Genomic DNA, 23,012 nt, shown 5'->3' on the forward strand with positions numbered 1-23,012 from the left:
TTATTTGTAATGTAATTTTTAATCTTCATAATTTCCATGTGTACATCTTTGATCCTTATTTATTTGTTTGCTATCCCATCCATTGTATAATTGTGTTTACATTTAATATTTGCATGTCATGGATTACCCTTTTTTTATTTCGTTTTATTCATTTGCTTATATTATTTTTATGTCGATGATGTATTTATTATTGTTATTATTATAGCATTTGTATGTATAAATCACGTTACATTTTTTACTCAAATTTAAAGATAGATTTTTTTAAAATTGAGATAATGGTATTTAGGATTTTCAAGGGAATTGAGCCCTAACGTATTGGGTTCCGATTTTCTTCGTTAAATGACAATCGAGCATTTCTCTTCAATCAAAAAAAAAAAAACTCATTATTGGGAATTCAACACGTTGTGTCCTAACGTATTGGATGTGACGCATTGATTTCTCGAAATGAAGATTTTTTTAAAAATAATAAAGGAAATATTCCGAGTTTGGGATTTTAAAGGAATTGTGCCCTAACGTATTGGGTGTGATTTCTTAAATCTTGGATAAGTGGATGTTCTTTAAAGTAAAGGAAATATTCCGAGTTTGGGATTCTAGAGGAATCGTGCCCTAACGTATTTAGGGATGTGATGTCTTAAAGTCTTATTTTTATTTTTTATTTTATATGTACAAGTATTTTGGCCCAATTCATTTTGGGGAAAATTAGAATGCTGTGCCCTAACGCATTGGTGTGGTATCTTCTTTCTCTGAAATAATAAGGGTCTTAATACGTAGCCTTTTAAGTTTTGCTAAGGATTACGTTTTTTCCAAATTCTCGACCTTAAGATACTAATTAATTAACTAGGTACCAATTTTGGGCGTTACGAGGGTGCTAATCCTTCCTCGTACGTAACTGACTCCCGGATCCGTTTTTCTAAAACTCGTAGACCAAAGCCGTTTTTTAGGTGATCCAATCACACCTCAATAAAAGATTGGTGGCGACTCCCAAATTTTCATTTTTTTAAGTCGACAACCTAATTTGTTTCAAAAATGTTTCACAACTTGCGACTCCTGGAATTTTTTTAAAAAGAAAGAGTCAGCCACCAAGTTGATTATTTTTTGTTATACGGTCAGAGAAAAATATTTTTTTTAAAAAATTCAACATCCTTTCGCATTCATGTATCTATTCCTTAATATTGTTGCATTATCTATTCATTGGTTAAACATTTTACCCTTTTAAGTGGGAGTGAGAAGCTATGCCTTCTGAGGTTTTCACCTCCGTGTAGGTGTGGATTGCTTCCAGGATAATCTCGTACCTATGTCTTCGTAGATTCTCATCGTGTGCAATAGGGAATGATTCCTGAACCGAACTCGATCCATATGGCCCTATAATGGGTGAGGATTGAGAATCTGCTGGTTCGTGTCCTTTACCTAGAAGCAAATTCATATAATAACCTTAGGAATCACCCTAGGTAACTATATTCTGAACCTATAGACATTCCGTAGAGTGTTTTCTGTTATTTATATATATTTATATGACACTACCTTTTTGTTTTATTTTGTTTGCATCCATGGCAATTTCATTCATCATAAAAGGCGCAGTTCAGATCGGTTGCTAGATAGAAGCTTACTGGAAAAAGGGTTCTGATAAAAGAATAGGACAATGGGCTGTCCGAATTGTCTGAAAAACACATAAGAAAGGTGATAGCCGCGATGGATGTATCAATTATTGGATTTACTCCATCAGTGTACTCAAAAATTTGCAGGTTGAAGAATTGGAATCAATGGATAATGAGCTAGGCAGTTATTTACGACATTATGGGATTGCCTTATTTGCTTGTTGAAGGTAGACAAATTTGTTCGACCCTCGCCATTTTGGAATCCTACTTCAGTTGCTACGTATGAATGTTCGATTTGGTCCTACGTAATATGGACGATTCCACATTAGGACCACAGTGCATTCAACAAGGGATCATTATGTGTATACTGCACGAGACAAGTCTTCTTGGAGAGTATAGACCTGCATTGTGCGGCATGCAGAGAATAAGAAAAAATCGGGGGGCAAGAAAAGCTGGTCTAGACAGATTGAGTCTGGTACAGGATGTCGAGTTTACTTGATATCCGGCTTAAATAAGAAATTTACTTTCTAGTAAGGGTTTCTATATGAGAATTGTAAAATCAAATATGTGCGTCTTTTGCATTCATAGCATTGGCAGTTACCTTCATATGACATTGTAAAACATTAAAAAATTCTAATTTATAATTTAAGTCACATATCTCAGTTAATCTGGAGACCAACCCCACCCCACCAATCAAACCGAACACCGTTCATATGTACTACGAGCAAAGTCAGGCGAGGCATGGACACAAGACTTGGAGAGCAATAGAGAGTCAAATGATCAAATACAGAGTGCTAACGAGCATGAGCTGCAAGTATTCACACAAAGTGCAACATTGAGGAATCAGATTGACTCACGAATCTATAATCATATACATATGAGCCCAGCAACATATAAACCACACCCAGTTTTTTTTTTTGCTCTATTAGGGTAAGAGGCGACGGCAAAAGCCTACGATGGCATCACCTTTGGAGATCAGGTAACTGAGGACCACTGGATATAGGGCTCTCCAGATTGTATAACCACATCTGAACTAGGTGTCAAGCGCCAACTCAACGCATGTACCACCATAGAGCATGCTCTTTACTATCAATCCACGAAATCGATCTGCTGGTACACTTGATCTACTCAATGATTCGCCTGACAATCATCTACATAGGTCCACATCCTGTTGCTCTTGACAATTCATCAGAAATAAAACAGGTGAAGGTAGAGCACCCAGATACTAAAACCTCAAGGAAGAAAGGGAATAAGGGGAAAAATGAAGGCAGATATAACAAGGGCCACTCAAGACCAATCGCTGTGGGCCGGTTAAAGACAGAAAACCAGCCATCAGGTTCCTTTAAAGCAAGAATCATATGTGAAGCCAGGTACTGAAAAGCTCCAGTTCACGCCAATTTCAATGTCGTACAAGGAGCTGTATCAAAGCTTATTCAATACGCATGTTGCTCCTTTACATGTGAAACCTCCACAGCCCCCGTATCCCAAATACGACAGGTGCACAATGCGATTATGCGGGAATTACGGGGCACTCAATAGAGAATTGCATTGCCTTCAAAAAGCTAGTTGAAAAATTCATCAACATGGGTATTGTCAAGTTGGATGACTCATCTAATGCAGGAAATTCGCTACCCAATCATGATTGATAATGGTATGAATGCAATAATTCTTTGCATAGAAAATTAAAACCTTGTTCTGCCATTACAATTCGAATAACTCTAGTATTGCATTGAGATCCTATTTTAATTTTTAGCGAGTTCAAAATTTTTCTTTTACCTAAATATTGAATTCTTTGTGAACACAATCATTCTTACATCATCTTCATAGCAATATTATTCTTTTGCATAATTATCTTATTCTTGGATTCCAATCATTTCATATATCTTCATATTTACATTCTTTGCCAGATTACTATGGTCCTAGATATCAATGACATGAGTGACGCTGCTATTACTCAGAATCTCCTTCTGAGCGAGACATGTGTTTAGAGGGATCTCATAACTTTGAAGATGTCATAGATCGTAGCCTATTTCTGGACCTGTTAAGGATGGTAGAACAAGTCGGAAAATGATCTCACCCTACAAAGAATTATCAGGGTACATGACTTCTCCTTATGTGGGGCATGGAGGTCATTTGGTCGATCTCGCCAAAAGAGTCTGACGGTCATCAATTCATCTTTGTGATCTCAATTACTTTACTAAAATGTGAAGCTGCTTCGTATGTCAATCTTGAAGAATCATATAGAACGCCAAAAGGATATATCTGACAATGTACTAAATTTGAACAACAGCACAATATCAAAAGTTTGCAGTCTGTTCACGATTAATGCTATATTGCCCAAAAAAAATGGCAAAAAAAAGAACCTCCGGGCAATGACTTTCTCTTGGCTATCGTGTTTTGCCTATGAAGGCAAGATTCTTTCACTCTGAGTTTTAAGATCTATTGAAGAGGAATGTTCAAGTTATCCATCATGGTCAAATGCGCCAAAAGAAAATGATGCGAGCTCACAAAAAAGGGTCCGTACTAGAGAACTCTGAGAGGACCTGTATTGAAGAGGATCTTTCCCATACAAAAAAATTTTATCCAAGTTTAGAAGGACCTTATATGAGGGCCTTATCTGGAAAAGCTCGATCAGAAGGGATAACAAGGACAGCCTAATCTATGATTCAGATTCAATCAAAAATATTTCAAAAAAAAGAGAAAAGAAAAAGGAAAAAAAAAAAGAAAAAGTAAAAGAGAGGCAAGGTGAAAATCTGCAAAGGACGCCTTGAGACCAAAGGGATTTGAGTTGAAAACCCGAAAAGGCGCTCAATATATCAAAATGGGCATGAGTGATCAGACAGTCAAATTTTGATCAGATTGGGCATATGATATCTTGCTAATACTTGAATCAACAGGAAAGGGTAGACGACATCTTGAGGCATCGACAAAGTACTGTAGATCTCTCAAAACATGTCAAACTCAGAGGGTCTTCAGAAAGTTTGTACAGAGAAGTTCAAGCTGCGATATCTGGGGCATCCAATTTTTTTTATATGAATTTTTATTCTTGGAATACTTCATTCTTTTCCAAGATACACATTCCCACATCAATTTCTTTGCTATCCTTATCTACTTTTGTTGATAATTTATTCCTTTCGAGCTATGCTTCAGAACCAATTGTATTCTCATCCATTGTTATACCCTTTTAGCAAACATGTTGCATTGGAATAATGATTAATGGACTAATAAAACTTTCACAAGGGAGGTTTTGCATATTACTTTAGAAGTTTCTAAATAATACAGGAACCTGAAACAGGACTATTGTTTAGAACGCACCAAGTTTTAAAAAGGTTAGAAATCTGAGAAGGAAGAGTCTAAATGAAGACTATCTCTTTGGATTTGTTGTCAAAAAACATTATCGAACAAAATGAAAAGACGTCAGGTGGTGACAAAGTAATGATCACCGGCAATAGAAAGAGGTTACCTCAGGAAGAGAGCCTTCATTGCATGAGCCTTTGGTACGACACCCTGGAATGGTGTAAGAGACCAGAAAGATTAGATCTTATCTTGAGTTGTATAGGAGAGATTGAAGAAAAGCCACATACCCTTGGTTACAGTGGAGAACAATGGTATGAATTTTTGCCCCCAATGGATTAAATTTGAGTTTACAGTGGGGCAACCTGACAAATATTTCTTCAGAAAAGCCACCAAGCAAGAAACGTTGTAGCACTCAGTGTTAAAGCCTTAATAACTTCGAACAATGAAACCCAGTGGATCATTCTCTTAAAAAAACATTCATGCAAACTCATCGCACATGTCTATTAGGAGCATTTGACGCATTTGATCATGCCATCCTAATCTAGATAATATAGGTTCATATACAGGTCATGTTCCCCAGAGAACAGATCAGTGAAAATTGTAGATCTTATCTCCCTAAACAGTATGGAGCAGATCGAAGACGGCGAATCTTATCTTTCCAGATAGTGGGAAGCAGATTTAAGCCACCAAGCCTTGTCTCCCTGGCAGCAGCGGAGAAGGTTGAAGATTGTAGATCTTATCTCCTACAGTAGTAAGCAGATCGAAGACAGCGAATCTTATCTTTCCAAGATAGTGGAAGCAGATTTAAGCCACCAAGCCTTGTCTCCCTAGCAGCAGCGAAAAGGTTGAAATTGTAGATCTTATCTCCTAAGCAGTAGTGGAGCAGATCAAGATGCAATTTATATTTCCAAGATAGTGGGAAGCAGATTTAAGCCACAAGCTGTCTCCCCTGAGCAGCCGAGAAGGTGAAAATTGTAGATCTTATCTCCCTAAGCAGAGTGAGCAGATGAAACAAAATCTTATCTTCAAGATAAGTGGAAGCAGATTAAGCACCAAGCCTTGTTTCCCTGAAGCAGCGATAGGTTGAAGATTGTAGATCTATCTCCCATAAGCTAATCCGATAGACGGCAAATTCTTAGTATGCGGCAAGACTAGGAACAAGATCTTATCTCCCAAGCAGTCCTGTCTCTACTTCTGAAGACTGAAAGCACTACGAAGTATAGAAAATTACAGTCTTACTCTCTGAAGTACAGAGAGCAATCATCTAGTCTTTCCCTGAAGTTATGACAGACTAAGTAACAGTCTTATCTCCGAATTACAGTGAGCAATGAAGAGCAATCTATCTTCCTGAAGTGCAGAGCAGATTAAGCCGACAATCCTATCTCCTAAGTTAGGAGGATAAAATTAAGATCTATCTCTCTGAAGTTACAGAGAGCAGATCGATCTATTTATCTCCTGAAGTTCGGTGACAAGCTAATAGCATCTTATCCTCTGAATACGTGAGCAGACTGAAGATGGCAAATTTATCTCCGAAGTCAGTGGACAGATTAAAGCCGATAATCTATCCCTGAGTTGCAGAGAGCGGATAAAATCACAGTCTTATCTCTCTGAATTGCAGAGAGCAGATCGCATCTAGTCTTATCTCCCTGAAGTTGCAGTGGAGTAGACTAAGGAAGCAATCTATCTCCTGAATTAGTGAGGCAGACTGAGATGGCAATTATCTCCTGAAGTTGCATGAGTATATTGACACTAATTCCTTACCTTGAAGATGCAGTAGAAGAATAGGCTACTTAAGAAGAAGAGTACCAAGATCCAGCAGACGGACAAAATCGGGTATTTTTAAGTTTTGCTTCGTCCTGTTACACAAAACGAGCAAAGAGGGGCAGTTGTAATACCCAATTTTACCCGGGCTCACATATGGAAACATAATTTTTGAGGATTGCAATTTTAGATATGATATGCAATCCAAGATATGATAATGCAATCTTAGATATGATATGCAATCTTAGAGATGATATATAATCTTAGATATGATATGCATCTTAGAATATATGTTTTGTAATCTTAGAGATTTAATTGTAGATACCCTTTAATCTCAGCCATTGATGTAACTGATCTGTACCGTTGGATTTGGGGAGGCTCAGCTATAAATAGAGTCTCTCCCTTCATTGTTAAAAAAAAAGAGAAAAGGGAGGGAGGAGAAATAATAAAAAAAGAACGATTGGTAGTTTTTTAAAGGTGGCTTACTATTTTTTCGTTCGATTATTTTTTACTTATTTACGATTTTAAAAAAAAGAGAATGTGATACCACTGCGAATTTTATTCTATTTTTATTTAGCCCCTCCACCTTTTAATGTTTTTGTAATTAAGTTTTTTTTTTATTTTTTTAATTTACCCTTTTATTTATTTTAAATTCCAATTTAATCCTTTTGAACGGCGCCGTTTTAGAGGAGAAGAGAAAATTTTCCTTCCAGCCCCTTTACGTAACTCGCGCGTTCAAATTAGTCCTTTTACTTTTATTTATTTGTGGATTACCCCAGATTTTTAATTGCAATTCAATTTAGTTTTTTATGTTCTTTTTATTTATTTATTAATTAATAGTGTAATTATTATTTTTATTCTAATTTTTTTATTTATATATATTCCTTTTATATGTACACATATATATATATTTTTTAAAAAACGAATATTTTCTTTTTTTTTAAATGAATATTATCATATATATATATGTATATATTTACGTTTTTAAGTGATTAAATACTCACCTTTTTTTTTCCTTTTTTAAAATATACTTATTTTTTTCCTTATTTTCATAAGTATATTATGTGTTGTATTTATATAAATTCTATAACCTAAAATTTTATTTGTAAATTATATGTATATTTTAATCTTCATAATTTCCATGTGTACATCTTTTGATCCTTATTTATTTGTTTGCTATCCCATCCATTGTATAATTGTGTTTACATTTAATATTTACATGTCATGGATTACCTTTTTTTTATTTCGTTTTGTTCATTTGCTATATTATTTTTATGTCGATGATGTATTTATTATTGTTATTATTATAGCATTTGTATGTATAAAATCACGTTACATCATTTTTTACTCAAATTTAAAGATAGATTTTTTCTTTAAAATTGAGATAATGTTCGTATTTAGGATTTTCAAGGGAATTGAGCCCTAACGTATTGGGTTCCGATTTTCTTCGTTAAATTTGACAATCGAGCATTTCTCTTCAATCAAAAAATAAATAAAAACTCATTATTGGGAATTGAACACGTTGTGTCCTAACGTATTGGATGTGACGCATTGATTTCTCGAAATGATGATTTTTTTTTAAAAATAATAAAGGAAATATTCGAGTTTGGGATTTTAAGGAATTGTGCCCTAACGTATTGGGTGTGATTTCTTAAATCTTGGATAAGTGGATGTTCTTTTAAAGTAAAGGAAATATTCCGAGTTTGGATTCTAGAGGAATCGTGCCTAACGTATTGGGTGTGATTTCTTAAATCTTGGATGAGTGGATGTTCTTTTTAAGTTTTATTGTACAAGTATTTTGGCCCAATTCATTTGGGGAAAATTAGAATGCTGTGCCCTAACGCATTGGGTGTGGTATCTTCTTTCTTTGAAATAATAATGGTCTTAATACGTAGCCTTTTAAATTTGCTAAGGATTACGTTTTTTTCCAAATTCTCGACTTAAGATACTAATAATTAACTAGGTACCAATTTGGGCGTTACGAGGGTGCTAATCCTTCCTCGTACGTACTGACTCCCGATCGTTTTTCTAAACTCGTAGACGAAAGCGTTTTTAGGTGATCAATTACACCTCAATAAAAGATTGATGGCGACTCCCAATTTTTATTTTTTAAAGTCGACAACCTAAATCATTATTTTTCAAAATAGTTTCGACAGTATGTGCAGAGGGTTTGATTGCAATGAAATTGTATGATGATCTACTAAAAGGGAATGAGGACTGTTTAGGGCACATGGATGATGATTATAACTTAAAAAGATTTAATTTTGTATTGACTTGGATGTGAAGGGTTTTGAACTTTCAGCAAGACAATGTATTGGGCGTTTACGTATGACAAAATGTTTTACCATTGAAGAAATTTAGCAGTCTATAAATTGAAGGAAGCTGCTACAATCTCCATTCTGACAAAAAGAAGAAAAAGCAAATTTGAACGAAAACCGATTGTTATTTGAAGAGTACATACAGAAGCTGATATTTGTTGAAAAATAAATATAATTATTTATGAAGAATAAATACAATAATAAATAAGGTAACAATAGTTGCTGTTGTTGAAGAAGACCTCAAAAGTTATAAATTATTGATAATATAATTGTTTGTTATTTGTTGCACGTATAAACTTAAATGATGTTATACTAATAATTTTGTTAGTAATTTGTGAAAATTTAATTAAATTAAAATTGTAGGTATAAATTGTACAAAATTGAAATTCATATATAACATTGCATAATAGACTAAATTCATGTATAATTTTGATATTTATCCCTTTAGATTTTCAAATTAAATATTCTAGAAGGTATCAAATTTTTTTTAAGGAATCAAATTTCAACATATCTTAAATAAATAATATAAGGTACTTAAGAAAATTTAATTTTGGGGACCAAATATAAATATACTTTTTTGGGTAAACTACCTAATTAGTCACCTAATTTTTAGCGCGCTTTTATTTTGGTCACCCAAATGAAATCATTGCAATTTGGTCAGTTAACTTTTAAGACACTTTTATTTTAGTTATCAAAGTGTTAAATGTCTAACAACGTTTAACTGTACACACCACTTCATATTTATACTTTCATTTTTGTCATCCAATTTTTTAGGTCGCTTTCATTTTGGTCACCAAAAAATAGTTTTTGAAGTATTGATTGGGGTAAAAAAAAAATCAAAGATTAAAGTGAAAAAGTGGCAAAAAATAAAACAATACAGAAAATTATTAAATTATACTTGTTTATCCTATTGCTGAAAACTTTAATTTTTTCAATATTGAAATTTTAAATTTGAAAACATCAAAAAAACAAATTGAATACATATTTGAAGATTTTTTATCCATTCATCTGATTTGTTATTATAATATTAAAATTAATTAATTTAATCTCCTTTTAAATTTTATTTTAATTTATAAATTATCTTTAATTAAAACAACTCAATAACTCATATTTAATAAGTACTTACGAACTTAAATTTCTTTTGATTATGTAATATTGAATCTTCAATACTAAGCTAAAGTAAATGAAAAGATACTTGCAATTAATTTGCTTGTTCTTTGTTTGGGTAAAAAAGTGATGAAAAAATTATGATTTTGTTTGGAATGGAAGATAAAATAATTAATTGTAAATATATTTTTTTAGCTTAGTATGGAAGATTCAAAATCAAATAATCAAAAAAAAAAGAAATTGGACTTCATGAACTATATATTGATGACAACATTTCATTGGTTATTTTAAAAAAAATTAAAACATCAAATAAATTTAATATTTGTTGAAAAATTTATCATTGATAATGTGAATAGATTTGTTACTATAATTTTAAATCTTAATATTTAAAATTTATATTTTAAATCCAAATTTAGAATTTTTGGGATAAACGAGTAGATAATTTTGTATATTATTTTAGTTTTTATCATTTTTCATTTTAATTATTAATTTTTTTTACCCAACCAAAAAATGAAAAATGAAAAACCAAAATGAAAGCAACCTAAATAATATACAAAAATGAGTGACCAAAATGAAAACAACTTAAAATTGAGTGATCAAAATGAATATGTAAACATGATGGAAGCATCTTAAAATTGGATGACCAAATTACAAGGTTTTCATTTTGGTTACTCAAATGAAATCCTTGGGTGACCAACTAGGTAATTTACCCTTTTTTCCGTACTGGACTCTGGTCTCCTTGTCCTAAATTTGTCTCTGTCAATCACAGTCAATTGGTTTTTAGGTAGCTCATTTAATCTCTGTCGTCTCTTTTTTTTTTTTTTTTCAATGACCCATTATGGAAAATCAAATGCAGTACAACAAATTAAAAACAAGAAGCATAAAATAATTGAAAACCCAAAGGCCTAAACCGATAAATTTTGTCTGCAGAAAAACCATGGAGCTCCTACCTCTCACTATGGAAACAAAACCCTGCCTCTCAATCCACTCCCTCTCCCAAAATCACTTGTTTCAGAACCATTCGAGCTTGCTCTCCAGACAGGACCTCAAAGGCCGAACTGTTGCAGTAAGCACTCCCCCCTCCCCCCTTCTTTGTATTACATTGTTCATTTATCTCCAAATACTCTCTTCTTTCACTAAGCTCTTATCACACTACAAGATTTCAGTGGTTGAAGGCAAAAACCCAAAGTTCATGATGAGCTAAAATGAGTAATCCTGATGGTGCACTTTACTTTAAATATGAATTGATGAAGAAGAAAAAGGGAAATGGAATAATAACTTTAGTCCCTCTCAACTAACAGTAGTTTAATTTATTGTTGGTCAAGTTGTTTCAGTCATTTTATTGTGTCTTTGTCATATTGGTAGACAATGAGTTCTTGAAGGAATTTGTTAAATCCAACAATGGTTCATATAACAGTTGAATTACAGGTAATTGGCTTGGAATATCTGGAAAAGCTGCTGCAAGGCTTGCTCTGCGAGAGGTGCTTCGGTTGTAGGTATTGATCAGGATGAGAGTTTGAGTTCGCTAGAGGTATATTATTGTTTATCCCTTCATGTTCTTAAATTTGTTGAGGTCACTTAAACTGGTTCCTTGTACCCCATTTTAATGCTTAACTTGCTCTTGGTTACAGCATGATCCTTCTTTTATGGCATTGAACTCTACTGGGTTCAAAACGGTCCTTGGAAACTTTGATTGGAATCTGCTTAAGGATGCAGATGTGGTAGTTGTTTCTCCTGGAGTTCCCCTAGAAAAATACGGCCTTTCATATTTGTTACAGTCGGTAAGTTCATGTCTTAATTTCAGCATCTATTTTCTTGAGAAAGAAGAGTTGGCAGGCCTAAAATTTTATGAATTATAAGATGGGGTTAAATAATCATGTCATATGTATTCTACTTTTCTGATGCTGTCATACGTTCGTTTATGATTCATTTCCATAAATAACCTTATGCAAATGAAGGTAAATATACTTCTGCATTTTGGCACCTTTGTTCCTACAAATATTCGATGATGAGTTTGTTAGTTCCCATCTTTTCCTGCTATTTTTATGTTTGATAACTTGTGATAACCTTTTCTGTCTATTAGCAGGGAAAACAGGTGATGTCCGAGTTGGATTTTGCAGCAGAAGCCCTCCCAAAAAGTGTCAAAATTTTGGCAGTGACAGGGACCAATGGGAAATCCACTACTGTTACTTTTGCTGGACAGGTTTCTCTACTACCCTGGTTGATTTTATGTATATTTGTATTGTAGTAACGCACTACACTTGTTCTGTATTCTTGATATAATAGGTCTCATCATGTTCCTCAATGTCTAAGACATGTTGCTATAGAAGACCAGTGAGACAAATTAGAAGCTGAAATGAACATGCATGCTGAAAACAGGCTCTGTTTAGCATTAGTAGAACACTGCCTCTAACATTTATTTTCTTTAATCAACACCTACTTAGCTCTTTTATGTATGGAAGCCGTGTTATCCATGTCATAGTTAGTTGTTGTGGAACAAGGTTATCTCATTACCATTTCCTTTCTTATTGTATAAAAGAATTAATTCATGGAGCAAAGAGCAATTGAACCTGCGACTTACTCCTCCATCATGTTCATATGGACATCATTTAAACTGACAGCCATGTCACTTTCAACAACATAAAAGTTATAGCCAATGGGGCAGCTTTATATACCTGTCCTTTCTAGCCATCACATCTTGTGATATGAGCTTACCTACAGTCTCCCTGTGTTTTATTTTTACCCTGATCATTTGATGGCAGATGCTTAATCATTTTGGTATTGATACATTTGTGGGGGGAACCTTGGAACTTCACTCTCTGAGGCTGCAATTCAGCATGTGACATCGCCCGCACAAGAATGTAAGCTTAAGGTGAGTCTAATTGATCTTTTCTCTCTTTCCTTTTTCTGTTTTGTTTGCTCGTAATATACATGCCAACATTTTCCAGGTTGCAGTAGTGGAAGTCAGCAGCTACCAAATGGCAATTCCCTGTGTGTACTTTCGTCCTTCGGTGAGTAGACTTGGGAGATTTCTTGACGACTGTTGAAGTGCTTTGATTTAATTTTTTGACTTTAATCTGGTGATATAAAAATTCTTTGTAGGTTTCTGTGGTACTAAATCTTACCCCTGATCATTTAGAAAGGCACAAGACAATGCTTGATTATGCAGAGCACAAGTGTCGTCTATTTTCTCACATGACCAATGCCAAACTGGGACTTCTTTCATTTGGTATGTTCCTTTTTTCTTCCATATAAAATAAGTAAATAACACTTATTCTCCACAGGCTTAAGTGTTGGACTTGTAAGTCCTTGATGTGTCTCAAGCTTACTCTATCATATGGAGATCGTAGTTACCCTTTCTTTTTAACAGCCAATCAAATAATTCCTTCTAGGGAACCAGCACTTGGATGAAGCAGTTAAGAAATATTGGAATAAATTTAATCCTGCTTGGATAGGAGCTTTCCCTGGTTTGGAAGTAAGAAATACTACTCTAGTTGCAGTTGTTTGACAAACTTTATTTGCTAAGAATCACAGTCGTTTACTTAGATTCACTCATGGTTTAAAAATTGGTATGAAAGTATCGTTTTTATTATTCGTTGTGATTCATTTGAATGTAATGTTGCTGGCAATTGCTTGCTTGGAAAAGATTGATACGGAGGCAAAAATTGCCACCTTCAAAGTTCCTGACATAGGAATTGAGTCACAATTGCAACTTGGTAGCATGAGAGCCATGGGGAAGCACAACTTTTTTAATGCTGCAGTGGCTGCATTGTCTGTGGCTGGACTGGACGTTGGCGTACATATTGAAGACATCAATTCAACAATTGAGAAACTGAGGCCACCGCCTCATCGAATGCAAGTTGGTAAGTGTCAATACATTGTAATACTTGGACATATTTGGATTACTAATTGATGTGTGGAATTTTCTTCTATAATAAGCTAGAGATTATAGTGATTTATTTTCCTAGGTTGAGCCCCAACTCGTGGTTTGCTGTAACAGCAGCCACTCCCGTCTTGGAACAATCATGATGTTGCTAGACCTAGTCTTGATAGAAACCTTTTTAACCTTGGACCTCTACCGTTCTTACAGTTGACCTTGACTGACTTTTTAGAAATTTTGGTGGTTTGACTACTCTTCAAGTCTTATTATACTTGTAAAATCCCTCATCGATCTACTGTCATGATGGAAGAATATGGTGGTTGTAACTTTTTTGCCATGCAAAGTTTAATATCTTAATACTCTTGGATTGAGAATAATAAACAGAAAAAGCTTCTATTATCACAAGCAACTGCTAAAATGGCATTAAGCTGACCAGTAATTTGGTGTTCATATTAGAGTATAACATGTGTCTACTGTAAGAAAACAATTGCCATCTAAGAAGTTGAATGGCATATGATTTACTTGTAGATGCAGTATTTTATGAAGGTTTTTTTTTTTTTTTGGTTTGCTTACCGGCTCTCCGACCTCTTAATATATGAAGTTAATTCCACTTTTTATATCAAGTTTTTGAGTGTTTAAACTGCGAATTCTTTATGAGTTAATCTTGGATTGTTTCGTTGGTACCTGAGCTTTAAGCAAGACTATTTTTTTCTGATTCTTGGCATTCATCATGTAGTACACAAGGATATTCATGGGTTACATGGGTGGATGACAGCAAGGCAACAAATGTTGAAGCTACGTATGCAGGGCTTATGGGTCTGAAGGGACAAAAATCAGTGATTCTACTTGGAGGCCTTGCTAAGGTTCGGTATTCATCATTTCCTCTTAATATAATTTTATTCATAACTGCTTTGGTGCCTTCACTGTGGTGTTTGCTTCCTTTTTCTGTATCATTAAAGTTGAATCTGAGCTTTGTACATGGCTGAACTTTGACTTTGCTTACCGTCCTAAACATGGTTTCCCCTTTACTTTTATTGTTCCTTAATTCTCTCTGGACCCGTTATAGGCATTTGCTCGTGTACTATAACCATGTTAAACATAGGTAGATTGTTTTTTATTGTTTTTTTTTCAGGTCTTAGTCGGACAAGCGTCAAATGGTTTTGAAGAATTGATCGAGCCACTAATGGGCCATAGATGTGTAATAACTGTACGTGAGATGCTTCTTCTTGACATATGCAAGTTTCCTATTCAAAATTCTTACTTCCTGTGTTTTCTCCTCTTATATTTTTATGGCTTGTTTCTAAACTGGCTTTTGCATGAATGCCCAAAGTTCGGGGCTTCAGGAACCATGATTCATCAGGAATTGTCCGATTACGGTCTTGACATTCCTTGTATTCAAGCCACAAACCTGAGGGATGCAGTCGAGCAAGCTAGGAAGATGGCAAAACATGGTTTGTTCTCTTCAAAGATTTTCGGTTTGATATGTTTGTTTAGTCATGTAGTCATATTTTGCTTCTAGTTCTAGCAGCCAACATTGAATTTCAGGTGCAGCCCTAGTCTGTTAGATGGGGATGTTGCTGATGATAACAACATTCATTTTATTCACACATGGACATTGAAACAGGTGATGCCATTGTGCTAAGTCCAGCTTGTGCTAGCTTTGATGAATTCAGGAACTTCGAGCATCGAGGGATTGTTTTCCGGGAATTGGCCTTATCTTCATAACACGTTTTCAACCACTCTGTTATAAACCATATGCATTGAATAAATCTGTTAGAAAACTATGGATTTTTGGCTAAGCTTGAGAACCATAGAGCATAATTAGTTTTCAGAAATAAACTATATCCAATGTACTTTTTATGAATCAAATAATAGCTTAAGCCATCTTGAGTTTTGGAACTATTGATGTTTATTTAAAATGGATAATCAAATAACCAATTTTAGGAATTGTAAACATAAGTTATTTTTTATTCAAAAAGAAAGTAGAAAGAATAAATGGAAACATCATAATCTTTTACTTTATTGTCACATGACAGCATTTGTCCTAAAGTCAATAATTTATAATAGATGTCCTAAAAACCCCAGTAGTTGAAAGAGTAAGTTGGCACAAGTCTTCCACTTCAAGCAGAGTTGGTTTTTGCAAATTCAATAGATTTTTTGGCTGTGATGTGCATTCCCAAAGAAGTTATTCATGTAATCTGAAAACAAAAATTCTTTATAACGAGCTGCTCCATCTTTCTCCACCACTTGGGGTAGTGGTGCAATCTTTTGTGTTGGTTGTGGGTTGTAAATATTGGTATTGACACTCTTGATTTTGTACTTTTGGTGTGAACTATATGCTCTGCACTTTTATACCTTCCATTACTCCAAATCTGCACAAAAACAAATTAGGTATTAGGCTAGATTTTTCTATTCACTAAAATTCTTTTATCTTAATATAATTCCTTGAAATTAAAAGAAGCCTCAAAATAAATATCGATATAAACTTGTAACATATCGCTAATATTGATGATTAAAGCACCAGAAATAGGAGGGATTTCTACCCACTCTCCCTTCTTTCCATGTTTACATCTTGCGGGACTTTTATATACAAGCCGCCAATTCCATCTTGTAATAAAATTGTAAGAGTATCCATATTGGAATGGTGTCTTACACTGATTGTGAGCTCAGGATTAGGACATGTTAGATAAAAGTTCATATTAACCATCTTTTTCCAATGAATCCATCAATCTTGGAGTCATCTAGCTCCGCTCCTAGATTTCCCAGCAAAGCTTCAAGCAATTTCCTCACCATCTCATGTGATGTCTTCAAATATTGAAGAGCAACGTCCCTACAAAGAGAATATTGATATTTACATCAAGCTCTGTTAATTAGGCTTCAAAATGCCAAGGAAAAAAAAGAAGAGAGACTGCAGGACATATATAGTTCATTACCTGCACTCTACAGGTCACTGTTGAAGAGCTTCATCATCATTGGTGTAAGCCATGCTAATATAGACTTTCCTTTCCAAGCTTTCTCCTTCTCCGGTACAAAACTCGTCCCATACTTCACTAATGGGGATGGACTCACCTCTTTTCGATAAACAGACTTTCTCTCTGGAGGCAATCCAAAGAAATTATGTGCGGTCTGCTTAAGGGAGTCGAGTAGTTCTATTGGTACTCCATGGTTGACAACTTGGAAGAATCCAAGAGTCTCAACAGCTCTAACAATTTGGTTGACCACTTCATCATGGTCAGGGCCTTCGAGCTTCGACAAATCGATAGGTGGTATATATCTCACATTTGCTCGCATGTTTTTTATTAATTTGCTCGGCGGGTGGTTGAATGTATGCCTGGGGCACCTTTGATATACCCAAGTCCACAGTTCCTTTGACGCCATTTCCATCACGGACGTCAAAGTTAATAAGGGAGGTTTCATTATCGAAACTAGGAGCCATTTGGGTGTAAAATGTAAGTATGTCTTTTGTATGTGCAGAGGGTTTGATTGAATGAAATTGTGTGGTTGATGGACCAAAGTGAAACGGGTGCTATTTATATAGTGCATGGTTTTGACGCCAACGGCAGCCGCTGTTGCTGAATAAGACCACTCCGAAGGTTATAAAAACATTAAATAATTGCTATATATATCTGTTCAATATTTAGTTCATTTGTAAGTCTCCATACATATAAATATTTAGTTTGAATTAATCCACAAAATCTTAAGAGGTTTGAATTGACATTTTAAATGTAGTACAAAAATTTCAAGATGAGAACGATGTGAGAAGATATCATTCAACAAAATTCCAAAAGACATTGTTTGTTGAGACTTTGCATGGAGGAGTTATTGTCAATATGCTCTTCATTGTATATTATAATATTACTGAGATTTTTCCCCATGGAAACTTGGTTCTATTTTCGTTTTCCAAGAAAAGACAGGTTGGCATTATTTACGTATTCAACGCATGACTTCTCCAAATTTGTAATTTACATCATTCTTGTCTTCAAAGTTATATTGCTACATATTTTAAATTTTAATTCAATCATCTAAGATTCTGTGGAATAATTCAACCAATATATATATCATATAATCAAATTTAATAAGGTAGTGTTTAGAAAATCATTTAATAATTAGATTAATTGTTTATAATTACATAGGAGTGACGTATTTGAGTAATCATTTTAATTGGTGGGTCTCATTGAATGGGGTGTAATTGAGGTGCCCCAATTTTTAATTCTTAAGGGTGGGAGGGTGAGAATACGTTCAGTGTTTCGGATAGGTTTGGCCAAAATTTTCTTATATTATAAATCCTAAAATCATATTATAAAAATAATTTATGTGTATTTTATAAAGTTATAATGTTTATTATAAAAGTATTATAATATATTTATTTATAAAAATTTATGATCAAGAAGTATAATTATGTCATTGTTCTTTAATGAGGCGGCATAAGGTAAGATATTTATAAATTTAATATATATTATAATAAAATATGTTTTACTTAATTATTAAGTATATATATTATATTATATTATTATATTATATTATATTATATTATATTATATTATATTACAATAAAACAAAATAAATAAAGAATAAATAAAAAGAAAGAAAGGTACTTAACTTTTGATCGCTGATTCAACATCCAACAATGATCCCAAACTCAAAAGTGGTGATGTTTATCCTTTGTGTCGGCATGTACCTAAGGTGTCTAAATAATAGTTATTTTGTGGTTTGATTGTAAATGAGGTTATAAATATAATTTTGGTTGGTTTTATACATATAAATATGTGTTTGCTTTTTAAGCTATATTATGGCATGATAAATTGAACTAAATCTAAATAGGTGCATGTGAATTTAATTTTATGTTTAAGTACTCATGAACTAGGCCAAATTTATTTAGATTTGATATGCTTATAATTTGGATTAAAATGATGCTTTGATGACTTGTTTTGATGAAACGAAATTTTTGATTTTTTTGTCTGTTTGATCTATAAACTCCGGTAATGCTTCGTAACCTGGTTCCGGCGAGGGATACGAGTTGGGGGTGTTACATTTAGTGGTATCAGAGCTTTACAAGTTTAGCCAATTCTCGGACTAAATTGAGCTTGGAATTCAGTCTAGAGGTACATGACATAATTGAGTCGAATTGAGTTGGGATTTGGATGTTGATATATTTGTTTTTGTTTTATAGTTGAAAATGTCGAATGATTATAATGACAAAGTAAAAGAAAAAGAAATAGAAATAGAAGGAAAGAAAGAAAAGAAAAAAAGAAGGAGAAAAGTTAGGGTTTCAAGGGTTCAAAGCTCAATTGGTTAGTCAATTTAGTCCACTTTCTTGTAAATTTTTATGTTGTTGGAATCCCGGTATTAAATACTACCCAACCCATGTCAAAATTTTAGAAATTATTAAGTTTTTAAGTGATGTTTATGTTGAATAATTTTAGTATTAGGGATTAAATTGGTAGATTTTTAAGTTAGAAGTGAAAAAGAATTGAATTGTAGAATAAATTGTAAATTTTGAGTAATAAGGACTAAATTGTGAAAATTTTAAAATTTAGGGATTCAAGTGAAATTAGAGAGTTAAATCTAGTTTAAAGTGGAAATTGAATGAAAATATAGAATTGATTGTGAAGAAATAAAATTAGTCTCGATTTAGGGACTAAATTAGAATTTAGACTAATGTTGAGTAAAAATTAAAATATGCAATTTGAAATTAAATTGTATTGTATTGATGAATTTTAATTGTTTTAATTCCGTAGCTAACGTCCTACCGGAATCCTCGACTAAAAAGGGGAAAGATAAAGTCGACGATGAATAGCTTGGAATTTCTGGTTTGTATTTCTATAATCCGAATTTAGGGTGCGTTTGGTTCGCTGTATTGGATTAGAGGTGTAATAGCAAATCAACTGTTTGGTTGAATGTAATGGAATAGAGGCGTAATAGTAATCTTGTGTTTGGTTGAATGAAATAGAGGTGTAATAGCATAATGGAAAAAACTAAAATGACTAGAATACCCGTAGCATAAATTTGTTTTGGTAAATGGTTATTGTTATTGTTATTTAAATTTTAATAAGATTATTATTATCAATAATAAATATTTTAATCATATTTAAACATAATTATTATTAAATATATTTTAATTAAAATATATAATTTAATAAAATTCTTAATAATTAGCAGAAATTTGTTTTGGTAAATTATTTTATTGTTATTGTTATTTAAATTTTAATAAGATTATTAATATCAATAATAAATAATTTAATCATATTTAAACATAATAATTATAATATATTATAATTAAAATATATAATTTAATAAAATTCTTAATAATTAATATTCTTATATGAATTTACTCAAATCATAATATATGATACTGTAAAATATAAATTAACATAATTATTATTAAATATATTATAATTAAAATATATAATTTAATAAAATTCTTAATAATTCATATTCTTATATGAATTTACCCAAATCATAATATATGATACTGTAAAATATAAATTAACATAATTATTATTAAATATATTATAATTAAAATATATAATTTAATAAAATTCTTAATAATTAATATTCTTATATGAATTTACTCAAATCATAATATATGATACTATAAATGAAAATTTGAAATAATTAATATATCATTTAAAATATATGATTTAATAAAATTTAAAAGAATTATAACTAATAAATTATATTTTATGAATTTGTATAATTTAAAATAATAATTATTACATATAATTTAATAATTAATATTAAATTTCATAAACTTCTTGATAATAAATTTTCTTATATGAATTTATACAATTAAAATAATTAATATTAAATATAATTTAATAGTGATATATAATTTCATAAAATTCTTAATAATAAAATGTTCTTATATGAATTTACTAAAATCAATATATAACTTGAGAATTATATTCTGCATAAACATAATTAACTTATATTAAGAAAAGGTTAGATGAAAATGAAATTGTACATCATATTCCATATGTTATATAGTTTTACAACATCAAAAAGTTTGAACATTGATATTTAATGGTGAGAAAGAAATCTTCTGACCCATTCCAATCGGGCAACAGAAGGTAAACTAAAGAAAACGATCATTTGAGTTGGATGATCGGGAATTTTACTCAAAGCATCATACCGCTGATCGTCGGTTAAACCTTCAATTGACCATAAGGCTGAATATAAATTTGAAGCTTTCTCTTCCATCTTTTGATGTTCTTCTGACTTCTGCTGAACTACCACCTCGGAGGCAATACTCCTACTGATTTGATCGCCAACGGCCTGGATTTTTTCCCCCAACATAGTGGCAGCCTCATCAAATGAAGAATACACATTATCACGAGCATCAAATTTCTTCTTTCTCTTGTTTGAAGATGAGGAACCCCCTTAGTCTCCATCTCCTCGCGGATCTGTACCAGAAACATCCATGTCGTCTAAAGAGACGTCAGCTTCGCAGTCATAGAATGTGTTTCTCTCTTCATTCATATCTGTAGTACGTTCATCCTCAACATGTATTTCTTCAAGAACATCAGCAGCTGTTTGAGCGTCTTTCCCAGTTGCCCGATCTCTTGCGTATATGGCAGTAAGCTGGTTGTAGTAAGGGAAAGAACGATGTCTGAACTGGGAGGCTTCTTTGTGACTCTAAAAAAAATGAGGAAATCATATTAGTTATAAGTTTTGTAAAAAAACAAATAAATACTTGAAATACATTTTACCTTTACATAGGATTCGAAAACTGCATCTTCAACAACAACGAGCTGCCTATGCTCGTCCCAACCAAAACCGTTGTTGTTTTGGCCATTAAGCATGTCGTAGACGACTGACCATTCCCTTTTTAGGCACCTAATCCGAGATTCAATATTTGGCTTCGCCTTCAACATTGCTCTTGGTAAAGCCTTTTCTAGCATTTTTTCTAGCTCGTTCAAATAACCGGCCTTGAACCCGGTATCAGCATTAAATGTTCCTACATTGTGCAAATCCACCATGCAAGAAACCAAGGCTGCATCTTCTTCTAGAATCCATTTTCTTTTGCTTCCTCGAGAAGCTTGAGAAGAAGCATGTGATTGTGGAACACCTGACATAATTATCTTAAGAAAAAAAAACAAATTAACATTATTTACTGTTTTTAATATCATGAATCAAAAGGTGAACAGTTTATAATATTTTATCGTTAGTTCAATATCATGAATCAAAAGCTCAATACTAAATTTAATGAAATAACACATGCTGAATGAAAAGATAATTAAATTATAATTCAACAAAGTTTAGTACAATATAGAATTTTAATCAAACACCACCAAAGTTTCATAAACTAGATACATAAAATAACATCAACAAATTAATTGTAACTCAATTTGTCCCTAAACCTAACTAATTTCTAGATGCTTGCCATTCATCGAACATTTGGTTGGCTAGTTCCATCCTCCAAGTAGCCCAAGCATCCGATGGATGAATATTTGTGATATTCGGTTCATCGTCATTCACCACATTAGTAGGTAATCCTTCTCCCACCTCCGATTCAATGGGATCAATACTCATATGGGTTCGAATAAAATTATGGAGCAAACAACATGCAATAATAATTCTATTGTGCACCCTTACAGGATAAAACGATGGACTCCTAAGTATTCCCCATCTAAGTTTTAATAAGCCAAAGCATCTTTCAATGACATTACGTGCTAAGGCATGTTTCATATTAAAAAACTCTTGCGGAGAACTTGGCTAATAACCCTGACGCCACTCGTTCAGATGATATCGCTGTCCTCTAAATGGTGCAAGAAATCCCTCACAATTTGTGTATCCAGCATCAACTAGATAATAACAACCTATAAAATAAATTTTTTAATAAATGATTAATTCAGCACACAAAGTTTGATCTTAATGAATAATTCAAATTCCTCTAACTATACACTTTACCATGAGGAACTTTTAGTCCATGTGTTCTACTAATGGCATCTCGAAGCACCCGTCCATCGGCAACTGAACCTTCCCAACCAGGAAGAACATAAACAAATTGCATCTCAGGTGTACAAACACCTAGCATATTTGTTGCTATGTCAC

The 23,012-nt window shown here is 32.9% G+C and overlaps 2 pseudogenes; one reads left to right on the forward strand and one right to left on the reverse strand.

The window, feature by feature from the left end:
• Positions 1 to 2,551: 2,551 nt before the first annotated feature.
• On the forward strand, positions 2,552 to 15,857 carry LOC121214092 (UDP-N-acetylmuramoylalanine--D-glutamate ligase-like; annotated as a pseudogene).
• A 95-nt stretch (positions 15,858 to 15,952) lies between these two features.
• LOC107936171 (scopoletin 8-hydroxylase-like) lies at positions 15,953 to 17,436 on the reverse strand (annotated as a pseudogene).
• Between the last annotated feature and the right edge of the window lie 5,576 nt (positions 17,437 to 23,012).

Source organism: Gossypium hirsutum, chromosome D01, assembly GCF_007990345.1.
Source record: "Gossypium hirsutum isolate 1008001.06 chromosome D01, Gossypium_hirsutum_v2.1, whole genome shotgun sequence".
In the NCBI taxonomy this organism is placed as follows: domain Eukaryota; kingdom Viridiplantae; phylum Streptophyta; class Magnoliopsida; order Malvales; family Malvaceae; genus Gossypium; species Gossypium hirsutum.